Raw genomic sequence first — 13,958 nt, 5'->3', positions numbered from 1 at the left:
GATCCCAGCCCTCTGCTGTTTTCTTTTAGGACATAAATCATGCAGGTATCAAACTGTATTGGGAAGATCAGCAAAGTCAAGATGGGGGTATTAAAATTGGCTGCCATGAATCATACAGAGAAATGCTGTCAGATGAGTGCCTGACCTCACTTGGCTTGGCCAACAGTACATGAAATACGACTACACATCTTTTGATGCACATAAAATTCCCACTGAGGTCAATAAGGCATTTGAGTCCACAAGGAACCACAAGCAGGTCCATTAACTTCAGGCTGCAAAGATAAGTGTTTCAAACAGTCAAATAAATTGCTCAGACTCCAAAAACAATGATAACATAGTTTCACATTTATCTGGCACAGGAAAATGGATAGACTCAGAGTCAATCCTGCATGCCTGACTCATGCAAATTGAAGTCAGGAGTTCAGGATGGGCTTCAGTTTCATCAAGACGTAGGGGATGACTATAATGCCTTTATGGCAATCCTGAGACTGCTTCTGAGGAACAAGTCCCTCCCATTTGCTCCAAATGGACCATTTACCAAAAACTATTACAGTCATCTGTTCTCAACATCTTGGTTTCAGGTGTGTTCCTGACAGTTTGCCAAGTACCACTCTAACACAAGCAGTATGTGAGGAGCAGGAGCAAGTGGGCGGGGCTAGTTCATCAGTGGTGGTCTCAGGGTCACTGGGCAGGCAGCATAGATAAATAATGTTTTATATGTGTACTGCCTAATAGGAATGAAATTTCTTGGTGTTTTGTCTCAGATCAAGCGTAGATGGGGGACTTCTGAATTCCTTCTGACGAGGAAGCTCCATGTAAGATGCTAGTCAGGCAGAAATCATAAAACATTAGAACTGACTGACATGAAGACTGGGTATAGATTAGATTGAATTTGGTCCTTAATTGGAAATGATTTGAACTGGAAAAGGAACCCACTTTAGAATACATATTTAAAAAAGATGATCTGACTAATATGCAGTTTCTCAGTGTTCTAGTCTAGCCCTGTTTATTAATACTGACTTATCCTTCTAACCTGCTGTCTAGTCAGAGCTACTATTCAGTGCCACCATTTTAACAGATTTTTAGCACTACTAGATAAAAGTCATTTTCAAAACTTCTAACTTTTCCCTTTTTTTCTGTCAAACAAGTCGATTAATGTAAACTAAACCTGGACTCCAAAATAAATCAACCTTATATAATGTAGTCAGTTGTGAAAGTACCTCTCCAGCATTCACTTCTTCTGCCTTTGTCCCATAAGTGCAATGACAAAAAGTAGTAGATGGAGTCTAAGGGAAACTCACAAACAAAAACAACGTCTCTCAAGCATACATTCAATTTAGGGTAGTGCAGCTTATCACCAACAACTGGACTAAGTGATTCCTGTATATATCCAATCCTAAGCAACTACACACATGACTGGGGCAAGCCTGCGCATGCCCAGAAGCAGAACTTCAGCTCTAGGGACAGAAATTACACATAAATTGGTATAAGTGATTGGAAAGCCGTTCAACTCCATAACACAACAGAAGTTCCATGCACATAAACTGCTTTCAAAATCACTAAAACTAGTTTAAGATAAACCTGGGTGGATGTAGCAGCATACTTAACTTTAATGGACTTAGGTTAAATCAGTTTATTGAACTTCTGTCCCAGATCCGCTCCCAATTCAAGTTAATTCAGTTCCCCAGCATCCCAGATGTTTTGCACTTCCCCCAGAGACCCCGCCTCACATGGTGGGCAGGCTGGCCTTGGGTCAAGCTGTCTGGCCAAGTTGAGCAGGGAGGTCTGCTCTAACACCCCTAGCTTCTGGCTTAAGCCACTGCAGGCTTGTAGCTGTATTTTCAGTATCAAAAGTGAATGTCTGTTCACTAGCTTATTGATTCAATCCATACAGCTTGAACTAACCTGTGAAGATTGAATTGATTCAGCCTTGGGTTTCTTGACTATCTGTACTGAGCCTAGGTGCCTACAGAACTTGCAGGTAAAATGTATGAGGGAGGTGACTTAGGAGTTAGGTAGCCACTGGGTAGTGAAGGGAGGGTGTTAGATCACAATATTGAATTTTGGCAGCTAACTCCTATATTAGGAGCCATTCTTTGGATCTGACACAGCAAATTGTTCTAAAGTTCAGAAAGTGTGATGTTTTTGTTTCATTAAGGAAAACATCAAGCCAAGTTTTTTCATAAAAATCCTCTTCTGAGTGGGTCTTAAAAGAAACTTCACAAACAGAAATCAGAAAATTTCAGTTCTATTCTTCTATCACAGACTTTCAGTATGATGTTATACAATTCACTTCACATTTCCACCCTTCAGTTTTTGCTTCTCAAAAATGGAGGTATTAATACCAACAACCTTCACAGAGTTTTATAAAGCTGGTGATTAGAAATTTGCTTGAGCTTTTCATATAGGAGAAGCTATAGATATTAGAAATATAGTTCTTTGATATCTCAACTGGTTAGTTCAGGTTTTATTTTAGTTAGCAATACTGATGATATTCTTGTTAGTTCATTGATTTTTTTATACGGCTTTATCTATGCTTTTTATTAAAAATGACTATTTAGCAAATTCCCTGACTGGAGTATATTATCTCTGATATAATTAATGCTAAGTCATGAATGCTGTGTTCATACAAGTACTAATTAAAAGCTTTTCTATTTCTTAAATTAGCAGCCCTAATATTTTGTTTAGTAAGTTGTTCTTTTTTTTAATCTTTCAAATCAGGCTTTTGGAAATAGAAGTAGGGAAATAATGGGACAGAAACTGCTACGAAAAATCTTACCAGCAGAATAATTATAGACCTGACAACAAATGAGAGGTTTGTCAATGAATTTTAGTCACCTCTCAAAACTGGAAGTGTTTATTTTAATATGTTAGATTAACATGATTGTGGGCATTTTATATTGGCAGAATGGTTTGTATTGGTCAGAATATGCTTCATTTCACATTGGTTACATTGGTTTTCTTTATGTGCCTGGAAGCTGCAGATCTCTCACACTTCATTAGACTGATTCAAGTTCTGTGTTTTTTACCACTGACATATGCTAAATACTTGTATTTATATTTTTAATCAGTACAGCATTAGGTTAAGAGAGGGAAATAGTCACCAGGATAAATGGGTTCAAGCATATGAAGAAATCCCTAAATATGTATGCCAGAATAAACATGAATATTTGAGGGAACTTGATTTAATTGGAGGCCTTACAATAAAGACAAGTAAAGGTCTGACACAGGAATAGTGTTAAGAGACTGGAATTGATTTCCTCGAGTAGCTACTGTTACACTCAAATTCCAGACCTTCAGTCTGTAGTTGGAGTTGCATGGGTGGAAGAGTGCACCCACACAGAGCTGATTTCATGACCTGGTCATAGGTGAGAATGGAAACTAATGTGAATTATGTGTGGGGATTATATAAAAACCAGAGTGAGAAGGACATGAGGAAATTTATTATTAGGGAAAGTTTGTGTTGCCCAATGTGTCTGCCTTTTCAATTTCAGTTTATTTCCTAGATTTTTCACCAGGTCCCTGAATCCCCTCCTTTGGAAACAAATTGTCTCTTGAACTTAAACTTGAATATTGTTTTTGCATTGTTTATTGGCTGTAACCTTCAGACTGTTGTGAAGTGGCTATGCCCTGAGGTAAAACATAGAATTTGAGATATTACACATATTCTGCACATAAACTCCAAACAATAAGCATGTGGAAAAAGTTGCACTTTATGAAATTTAGCTGAACTAGTCACATGCATAAATGCTTGTGTGATCAGGGCCTTAGTAAAGGACTATAAAGGCTATAACTCAGAGGGGAGTGTTGGTCTCGGATTAAAATGATCAAACTTGTAATATAAGAGAATGGAAGAAGTAAGTTCTTCCTTACCTTTTAATTGTTCGAGGAGTTTATCATTGGACCAAAACAGGGAAGACTGGGAACTGTAGTTAGGAAAGGAAAGTTGAGACCAGGTTTCAAGCCTTTCATAACTTATTAAAGAAAACTATCTTGCATTAGGTGTGGTTTTAATTCTTCTCTCTCTCCCGCAAAACTCAGTAACACTGAAAGCTAAATTTCAACTACAAAGCATTACCTATTAAGGTGAGAATTCCAGAGGTTTAGGCCAATTGTGCTTTTCTTGCCTAAAGCTATCCCATCAGGCCACTCTGTTAAAGGCATACCTTTGACTTAAGGGAAGCAATGCAATTTCTGGTTTGTAGCTGCACTTTTCATTTTAATACACTTGTAGTAGTCCTTGTGTTTTTATTCCAAACAAAAATAAATTCTTAGCAATATGGGAATACATTTCCTAATGCCCTGTAGCAAACACTTCTTTGAGCAATATAGGGTAGGAGAATAGGAGCGATATCGCAGCAAGGAATATGAACCTCTATGTGCTAAAGCACATGAGCAAAAATTGAAGAGAGTAAAAAAGGTTTTCTGGCCAGCAGTAATTAAAGTATAAAGAACATTTCATATTCACAAATTAGGTAAGTCTGGCTTCCCTCTTTTTCAAGGGTTTAATCTTAAGAGCGTAATAGAATCAAGTCTCCTTGGAACTAGAAAGTAGAAGGAAGGTCTTTCACTGACCTGGCCTCAAAAAGAAGAAACTGGAGAAACTGAAGCTTTTGAAATTTGTTTTATAGACCCTCTCTCTCTGTGGCATGTATGTATGTTTAATGTCCTGTTTGGTAAGACAAAATAGCAGAGACATATAGTGCAGTTCTAGGGCAAGCAGTTAAAATCATTATCAGAATGCTGCTTGTTTGTACCTTGTAGAGTTAGCTGACTTCTCTGAGCTACTTCAGCTTGATTGCAAATAGGGTTATTCTTGTGTAATATGGATGAGCGTGGGAATGATATGACTGATTACTGGAACACACATTACTTGCTTCATGGTTTAAATGCCATGAACAAAACTCACATGTGCCCCTGGACAAAGAATTCTCTTGTCATATCTGGGATTAACTACTGTTTTATCATTCTACCCAGGCCACGCAGTTCTGGCTAGCCCTGTAAATCAGCCCTATAGGCAATTAGGTCTAGATCCCACATACAGGTCTGCATGCACACCTCTATGCAGAGCCCCTAGTGTTTGCATTAGGGCTCCATGTAGGCGATTCATTCTGTGGAAGCTGAGTGCAGTAGTACCTGATTCTTTGCAGAGTTAGAGTCCTATCCCCACTCAAGATAAAATTTGTGAATTAACTGGGGGTATACAGAGCTGCAGCAAGCAACTGTGATGGGACCATTTTGATGCTGCAGTTGATTATTGGGGCTTTTATTTCAAAGGGCACTGCTTTCTGATCAGCTCTATGGGACATCTGACAAACTCCAGCTGTGCGGGCAAGCTGTGTCCTAAAGCAAAAGCTTCTGTGAACACCTGAATGATTTGTCCTTAATTTGGCAACTCCCTAAAGCAAATTGTGAATCACAAAGATACAAATGATCTGGGTTCTATGGTTTTACCATGGAAATGGGTACTTCTAATGGGCTCAGAAACTCTCTTTGCTGACCCTTACGTGAATTTGAAGCACCGTGAGCACATCTACACATGCATTTATGTCACATTAAATTACTGCTTACTGAATTACTGCACAATAAGCAGAAATAGGCTGGCATCTACATGTGCAGGTGGTAAAGCACATTAACACTGTGTCCACACACAGTGTTACCGTGTAGTAAGGCATCTACATATGTGCTACCATGCAGTAACTACTTGGGTGTAAATTTTATACCCACAAAATGCAGGTATCAAATTTATTCCCAAATTGGCATAAATCACCATAGTTACCATGCAGCATGGGTGTGCACATGGAGAAGCATGCTCATGCTGTGCAGTAATTTAGGTTAATGTGCAGGAAATTTGCACATGTAGAGGTGCCCTATGAGAAGCAAACTTATCTTGCTCATTGAAATACAGAACATCCTGCTCTTTGGCACAAAGAAATCCATATGCTTTCAAAAAGGCACATACACAGCTGCAAATAATACCAGTAGCTAATTTTTAAAAAGCGTATCTTTTGTGAGAGCACAAGATGAGCAGCAGTGAAACCTTGTGGTTTAATCACAGGGAGCTAAATTCCGCATATTAGGCACAGCCTGTAGCAAGAAGCAGTGCAGAGCTGCATCGACTGCCCCTGGGGAGAGCACTAACTGCATTGTGCTTCACACAGCTATGTGCTTGCACAGGGGGAAGTAATACATACAGAAGCCCTTTAGAGACAGAGCCTGCCAGCTCTTCTATCCAGTATGTAGAGGAACTCAGGCATCAGAAATTCTAGGCAGGCATTGTACAGGCTGTATCAGGGTGGAAAGTCTCTCCTGTCTCCTCTGCCCTTGCTCCCTCATTACACCCACCGCCCTGATCAAAGCTTCTTTTCTCACAGTTTTCATAACTACTGAAATTGTTACAATCTGAATTGGAATCCCTCCTCCTGGGCTCTAGAAATCTTAAGTTATTTCATAAAATCATACAAAAGTAGGGCTGGGAGGTAGGTCATCTAGTCCAACCCCTGCTCAAGGCAGGATCCTCCCTATCCAAACCATCCTTGTCTTAACCTAAAACTATACAGTTAACCATGGCACGGCATTTTGCCCAAAAACAAAAGCGTGCAAGAATGATCCATTTCCTGCTGCTGCAAGTCTTGTTAAAATGCATTTGAGAGATCCAAAGAAGGGGGCCATTATTCCTCTTCCCACTGCCCCCCATCTGCACTAGAGAGGAAGGCAAAAATCCCTATATTCCATACCAGTCTGACCACGAGGCAAAATTCCTTCCTGTAGGCCAAGATCATTAATTGCCAACATGCCTGCACAGTGGAGCAATGGTTGTAAGATGTCACCTTCCACTCTGGCATGAATTACTTGCATTATATGTCATAATACAGGAGTGGGAACAGATTCTGTGGGGTTGCTACTGCTGCAGATGGGTGAATGTTTGGATGGAGTCTTCATACTACTTAGCTGCACTGGTCATTGTAGCTGACCCAGTGAAGTGGACTTAGCAGACAATATTACTTTCTCCCAAAAGCATGCAGGAAGCTGAGGAGAGAAGCATCTTTTGGAATTAGTTGCCTTACTGGCCTGCTCCTGGGACAGGTAGGTATTTCACTATTGACTGCTATGGGCTGGGTTTAGTCCTTTTTCATTCATAGTCTCCTAAAGTACAAACACTTCCTTGTCCTCAGTAGAAATATAAAATCCATTCTGTCCTTCAAATAGATTAATCTGAAAAATTATCCAGACCAGTGTTGCTTCCACTTTATCTTAAATTTACCTCTTGAGTGTGATTAAATAATTTAGCAGCAATGGTGAACTATTACAATCTCTTGCTATGAGAAAATTGTGAGTTAGCTCTAAGGATGAATGGTTAGCTCATACAAACTCTTGCTGAATTACTTGCATGTTAGCTATATACAACAGTGTAGCATTGCCATCCCTTAATGTTTGTGCGATTTCATGGAAGTTGATTTATCATTAGAAAAAAGTTGGTAACCGCACAGCTAGTCTGGCTATGAATTAATTTGTTATCCCTAGCATGTGATAAATATATGCTACTGTTGTATGAGCACAAGGATGCCAACTGGTTTGGCCTAAGTTGAACTGGAAGGGGGTTAATTTAGAGAGCATAAGAGAGTCCACATAGAGATTAATAAGCTTTTAAAATTCTCTTTGATCTCCATTCATGTATTTTTTGCCCCTGTTTCTTTCAGGTTTTTTGTTTCTTCCAGGTTTATTTCATTTATTTTCTTCTGACTAGGGCAGTGGTTCTGAATAAAGATGAAACAAAATGTACTGAAACTCAAGTCAGTCATTTCCTGATAATTTCTTTGAATGTGAGGAACCTGACCTAAATTATTTAGGTCCCGGATAAAATGTGTTAAAATTTACCTGCTATCCAAGCTGTTGGTGGCAACTATGTTACTTGGTGACTTTGTGCAATTCAATGCATGTACAAATGAATAGCTTATTTCTCAGTCTGTTTTCCATGTGAATCTGGCAGAAACAAACCTGAATATTTTTGCTTGTCCAAATAAAACTAAAAAAACTCTAGTTGCTTAAGGGCCTAAATAATTTAAGATACAATCCTGCCTTAGGAAAACCTAGTGACTTCTGGTTTTTCGTCTTATCAATATGAAGCCCTTGACTGGCTTTCTGCAGTTCCATTCTGTGTGTGTCTCTTGAGTGCTTGCTAAAACTTAGATGTCTTTTGCTGTGGTTTCCATATGCCCCTGTTCCAGCCTCCATTAAAATTTTTTGAAGGCTCCTTCAGCATTTGTACTCTATATAGGATATATTTTGAGGTTACACAAAGATGTATTTGACAATGAAAGATTTTAGATCAATGTTTGTTGATTTCTATGAGCTACAAATTCTGGTGGAAGCAGAATCGGATTCTTTGTTCATGGACAGTGTGCAGTTATTCACACCAGACTAGCTTTTGTTAACCTGCAACCTGTCTATCTTTACTGAAGTTTCCAAATTACACCCAGAGCCTGACAGATATAGAGTATATGTTGGAGAGTACATTTAAATATCCCTTTATTCTGTTTCTTTGCTCTGATTAACAACAGGTATTTTTAAAACTGTTTTATTTTACTTGAATTTCTGTGTTGCACATAGACAGTTCAGTGACTGACTTACTCCTATGTAAGCCTCGATCAGACACAGAAACTAGGTGGAGCACTGCCTCATTTCCCAAAGGGCCTAATAGAGCAGGTATTCTAGCAACAGCTAACGCACATTGACAGGACCTGGTCCATCCTCAGCTATGAGAATCTAAACCCATGTTTTCCATCTTTCAGGACAGTGTATGAAACATCAGACTCCAGGCAGAGCTATGGAGAGTTGTTCCTTAGTTCTCCTCTTGAGGCTTTGCCCTCTGCAGAAAACAACTTTTATGAGATTATCCTAAAATGTGCCAAACAGATTGAAGTGGCTTCTGCAAGACAGACAAAACAGTAGCTCATAGGCTATCAGAACAATGAAGTTACTGAAGTTAGTTATGTGAGTCGTAGATCCAATAATGGAGTTACGCATTTGTATGTTGAAAGAATGGAGAGTTTATGATAATTCAGGGAGGGACAAGAGGGTATACTAATTATTTTAGCTATCATCTTACTGCCTCCATAATGCTGTAATGAAGGCAGAAATCTGCCCAAATCAATAATCAATTAACAAAGCGTAAAACCACAAGAAACAAAGGCTGGAAGGGACTTCCAGAAGTCTTCTAGTACAGGCTTCTGCACAAGGCAGGATTCCCCCCTACTGAAATCATGCCAGCCAAGTGTTTGTCCAATCTGCACTTAAAAGGCACAGGCAGAAGTGACAATTTTCAGTTGATGTGGCCACAAAAAACAGTTTATAGCCATAACCAAACACGTGCACAGCTGCAGAGAGCTTCAAAAACGGTGAACCAGGCAAAAATCTGTACCTTCATTGCATGAGGAGTCAGATGCAGACATTTCAAAACAGACCATCTTCTGTAACTTGTGTCTATGCCGCTTCCCAGTCTGGAGCTGTTTCAGAACAGCAAGGGGGAAAGGCAGTGGAGGGAATTTGGCTGGGGGGGTTTCAGCACTTACTGCAGGTTGTGGCAGATTTACTGGTATCTCCCCTGAGATGGGGGGCTCCAATTCACCCACATCTCCCTCCAGCGCTGGCTAGGGAACCCCTAAAATGAACTCCCTCTCCTCCCTTTCCCCCCACCCATTCTGATGCAGGTAGAGGCTGGGAGGGAGGAGGGCTGTTGCTGAGGAAACTGGCTGTAGGCTCCCAGCCAGCAGCTAGATTCTCCTCTCCCTGGAACCAACAGTGAACTTCTGTTTGGTCTGGGGGATCATGGGACTCTTCAGCCTGGAGAAGTGCAGGCTCAGGGGTGACTTGGTGGCAGCCTATAAGAGGAGTTCATCAGGACCTGGGGGAATGCCAGTTCACCAGAGGACCCCAAGGAATAACAAGGTCCAATGGTCACAAACTTCTGCAAGACTATTTTAGGCTGAACATAAGGAAAAACTTCTTTACTATCTGAGCCCCCAAGGTCTGGAATAGACTCTCTCCAGAAGTGGTGGAAGCACCTACTCTGGACACTTTTAAGAAACAGTATCAAAAAACTCCTGTCATTATATTTATTTAGGCTCTTGAATTGCAAGCTACATGCATGTGCAAACACTTTAACATTCAACCATACATATGGCTTTGCTCTGGAACCTTTATACAAATTGGCCCAACCTAATTCAATGCTAAGGGTATTTATACACATACCTTTGCATTCAGCAATGTGCTGCAGATCCACTGCTCCTGAACAGCCTTGATTAATTGAGTCTGCTCCACACATGAACTAATACACATTGTGCTCTACTGCGTGCAGTTGTATAAGTGACAAAATGTGCATCAGCACACAGAAAATGGTGGTGGTGCGCTTTTGAGCTAAAGCACCTCTGAGGTGTTTTAATTCAAAAGTGCAATGCCACCATTTTCTTTGCCCTGACATGCATTTCACCACTTATAGAACTGCACGCATCGCAGCACTGGGCACTTTTCAAAGCACCTTATGGTAATACTATACAACAATGGCCTGCACTTGTAGGGAACAAATTAGAAAGGCAAAAGCTGTGACTAAACTTAAATTTGCAGCAGGAATCAAGGAAAACAAGAAGTCTTTCTTTAGGTACGTAGGGAAGAGGAAGAAAACAAATGGGAGTGTGGGACCACTGCTCAGCAACTCAGGATAGCTGGTTATCGGTACTCAGAAGAAAACTGAACTCCTGAGTGACTACTTTGGCTTGGTCTTTCACCGAGCCAACGAGAAAATTATGCCAGATAAGGTACTAAATGAACAGGGCAGGAACAACTGCCTTCCTACTATTGGCATAGAACTGGTGTCTAATCCATTAAAGAAATTAGACATATGTAAGTCAGCAGGACCAGTTGAACCTCATCCAAGAGTGCTGAAGGAGCTGGCTGAAGTCATCACAGAACCCCTAGCAAAACTCTTCCAAAACTCATGGTGCTCCAGAGAGATCCCTGAGGACTGGAAGAGGGCCAATGCTGTGCCCATCTTCAAGAAAAGAAAGAGAGGACTCAGGTAACTACAGGCCAGTTAGCCTACCTTCTATCCCAGGGAAAATCCTGGAAGAATTCATCAAAGAGTCTATATGTGATAGGCTTGCAGAAGGTAGGATTGTGAACAACAGCCAGCACGGCTTCTTTGTGGGCAGATCTTGCCTCATCAATTTCATCTCCTTTTACGACCAGGTAACTCACCACCTGGATAAGAGAAAAGAGGTTGATATTGTATACCTTGACTTCCAAAAAGCCTTTGATCTGGTATTCCACGATCTTCTGGCAACAAAATTGGAGGATTGTGGGCTTAACTGTGAGGCAGTTATGTGGGTACAAATCTGGCTTCAGGGTAGGACCCAGAGAGTCCTAATGAACGGATCTCTGTTGTTCTAATGAGAAGTGGCCAGTGGTGTCCCATAGGGGTCAGTGCTTGGTCCAGTACTTTTCAACATTTTTATCAATTATTTGGGTGTGGGGGTGAAGAGCTCACTGGCCAAGTTCACAGATGACACCAAGTTATGGGGAAGCATGTTCATGCTTTAAGATAGGCTACAGATACAGGCAGATCTAGGCAGGCTAGCAAGCTGGGCAGGTCAGAACCAGATGAAGTTCAACGTTGAGAAATGTAAAGAGCTCCACCTGGGGACGAACAACCCCCTACACACCTATAGACTTGGCAGCACCAGACTGACCAGCACCATGAAAGAACGGGACCTGGGGGTAATAATAGACCACAGTATGAATATAAGCCAGCAGTGCAATGTTGTAGCCGGTGGGCCAATAATACTCTGGCATTCATCAATCGATGCATCTCTAGCAAAACCAAGGAGGTGACTCTTCCATTCTACTCAGCACTGGTGAGACCACAGCTGGAGTACTGCATCCAGTTCTGGGCACTGCACTTTAACAAGGACATGGTAAAACTTGAAAGAGTCCAGAGAAGGGCCATCTGTATGATCAGAGGCTTGCACAGCAAGCCATATGAGGAAAGGCTAAGGAATCTGGGACTCTTCAGCCTAAAAAAGAGAAGGCTGAGTGGGGACTTGGTAGCAGCTTACCACTACATCAAAGGGATACATCAAGGTCTCAGTGAACAACTGTTCACAAAGGCACCCCAGGAGAAAACCAAGAGTTTCTCAATGACCACAAACTTCTGGAAGACCATTTCAGGCTCAATATTAGGAAAAACTTATTCGCAGTTAGAGTGTCCAGACTGTGGAATAATCTCCCTTCAGAGGTGGTGCAATCACCTACCCTGGAAATCTTCAAGAGGAGACTAGACAGTCACCTTGTGGAGTCACCTGACTCCAGTTGTCTTTCCTTCCTGGTGCGGGGGCTGGACCCGATGATCTTGTGAGGTCCCTTCCAGCCTTACAATCTATGAATACTGACTTCCTAGGTTAAGTGCTCTTCACAAAAATCTAGTTACACAAATAGACTTACAGTGTCATGAATACAATGATAGGACTTCCTATTAGTAAAACTCCTCTATCACGCTTCTTCTAGACTGTGAGGTTACCCAACAGTTTCTACATCTTTAAAAATATTTTAAAAGCATTATGTCTGCTGCATTCCATTTCCTCTCTGCTCTCCATTTAATTTGCTAGTTCAAAGAGGTTGCTATAAAATTATACTACTTGTATGTTTTGTAATGATCTCCTCTCAGGTAATGAAAAGTAGGGGTAAGCTCTGTCAAGTGAGTCATAAGATAATGCCAAGCAATTCTCTGTCTGAACACAACTGCTCAATCCAAGAGCAGGTACAGATCAACTATTAAGAGGATATATTTTAATAGCTGTGAAGAGAGAAATTTATATTTTATTTCTGCTCCTCCCAAGTTCCTGCCTTTCCTGCCATATTGGAAGAGGCTGTTAATCAGGACTCCTCTTAGGCTGAACTGGAGGGTTGCTTGAGCAATTTATCATGTCCTTTGAGGAAAAGGATGCACTTTCATGATTTATAATTTTTAAAAAGGGTCATTGAAGATTTGCAATATATGTAATAATTATTTGGGGTGATGATAATTCCCCTCAATCTGATCTTAATGCAATCAGCCATTCATTGAAGTTACGAATGTCTTGGCTGTTAACTGGTAAACAGGTAATTAAGTATCTAACTATGTGGTCACAGAAATTCAGGGAAATGGCATTTATCTAAAAAGTGCCTGCAGATAGGGTCTGTTGCAGTTATATATTCTTTAAGTCACAGAATAGAGGTTGCTTTACCTTTCTATACTTCCATGAATTTGAGAATTTTGAAATCCTTTATGATCCATAATGCCTTAGTGGAAGTCACAGATAGTGATTTTTAAATATACCACTTTCTAAAAATATAATAATTAATTATGGCTTAAAAGGAGAAGAGAAAGCAATGTTTCTTTTTTCCCCTTTATTTATTCCTTTCTGAAATTATTTCTCAAGTGGGTATACTATGCATTGATTTATTTTCCTGTGATATAACCAAGATGGACACTGTAGTAAGTACATGATTGTGACACTCGCACAAAAGTTCCTATATAGCCATCAGAACCCCCTTAATGACAATCATACAGCAGAGTAAAGTACAGTGCACAGAAGTGTCCTTTATTTTTTAATATCTCTGTTACTGGATCCCCTTTATTTAACACCTTTATTTCTGGGTGCTCAGTCATAGCCTCCCCACCTTGCCCTCAGATTCTAGTCTGTCCACAAATCCATCTAGAATTAAAGGAGTTCTCTGAATCCTAGTCTATCTGACAGTCAAGACCCAGGGGATAAATATGGGCATTTGAAGACTGAGCTAGCTAAAATTATAGGACCCTTTGAAAAATTTGGGCCTAAGGGATGCAGTGACAGTCACAGTTATTGCACACTTTACCAAAGGGAAAGCAAAAAAATCACTAAAAAACAAAACAAACAAAACCCACT

This window comes from Crocodylus siamensis, chromosome 1, assembly GCF_052110815.1.
Source record: "Crocodylus siamensis isolate JL-2025a chromosome 1, ASM5211081v1, whole genome shotgun sequence".
NCBI classification, from domain to species: Eukaryota; Metazoa; Chordata; order Crocodylia; family Crocodylidae; genus Crocodylus; species Crocodylus siamensis.
Note: the sequence above shows the minus strand (reverse complement) of the source record.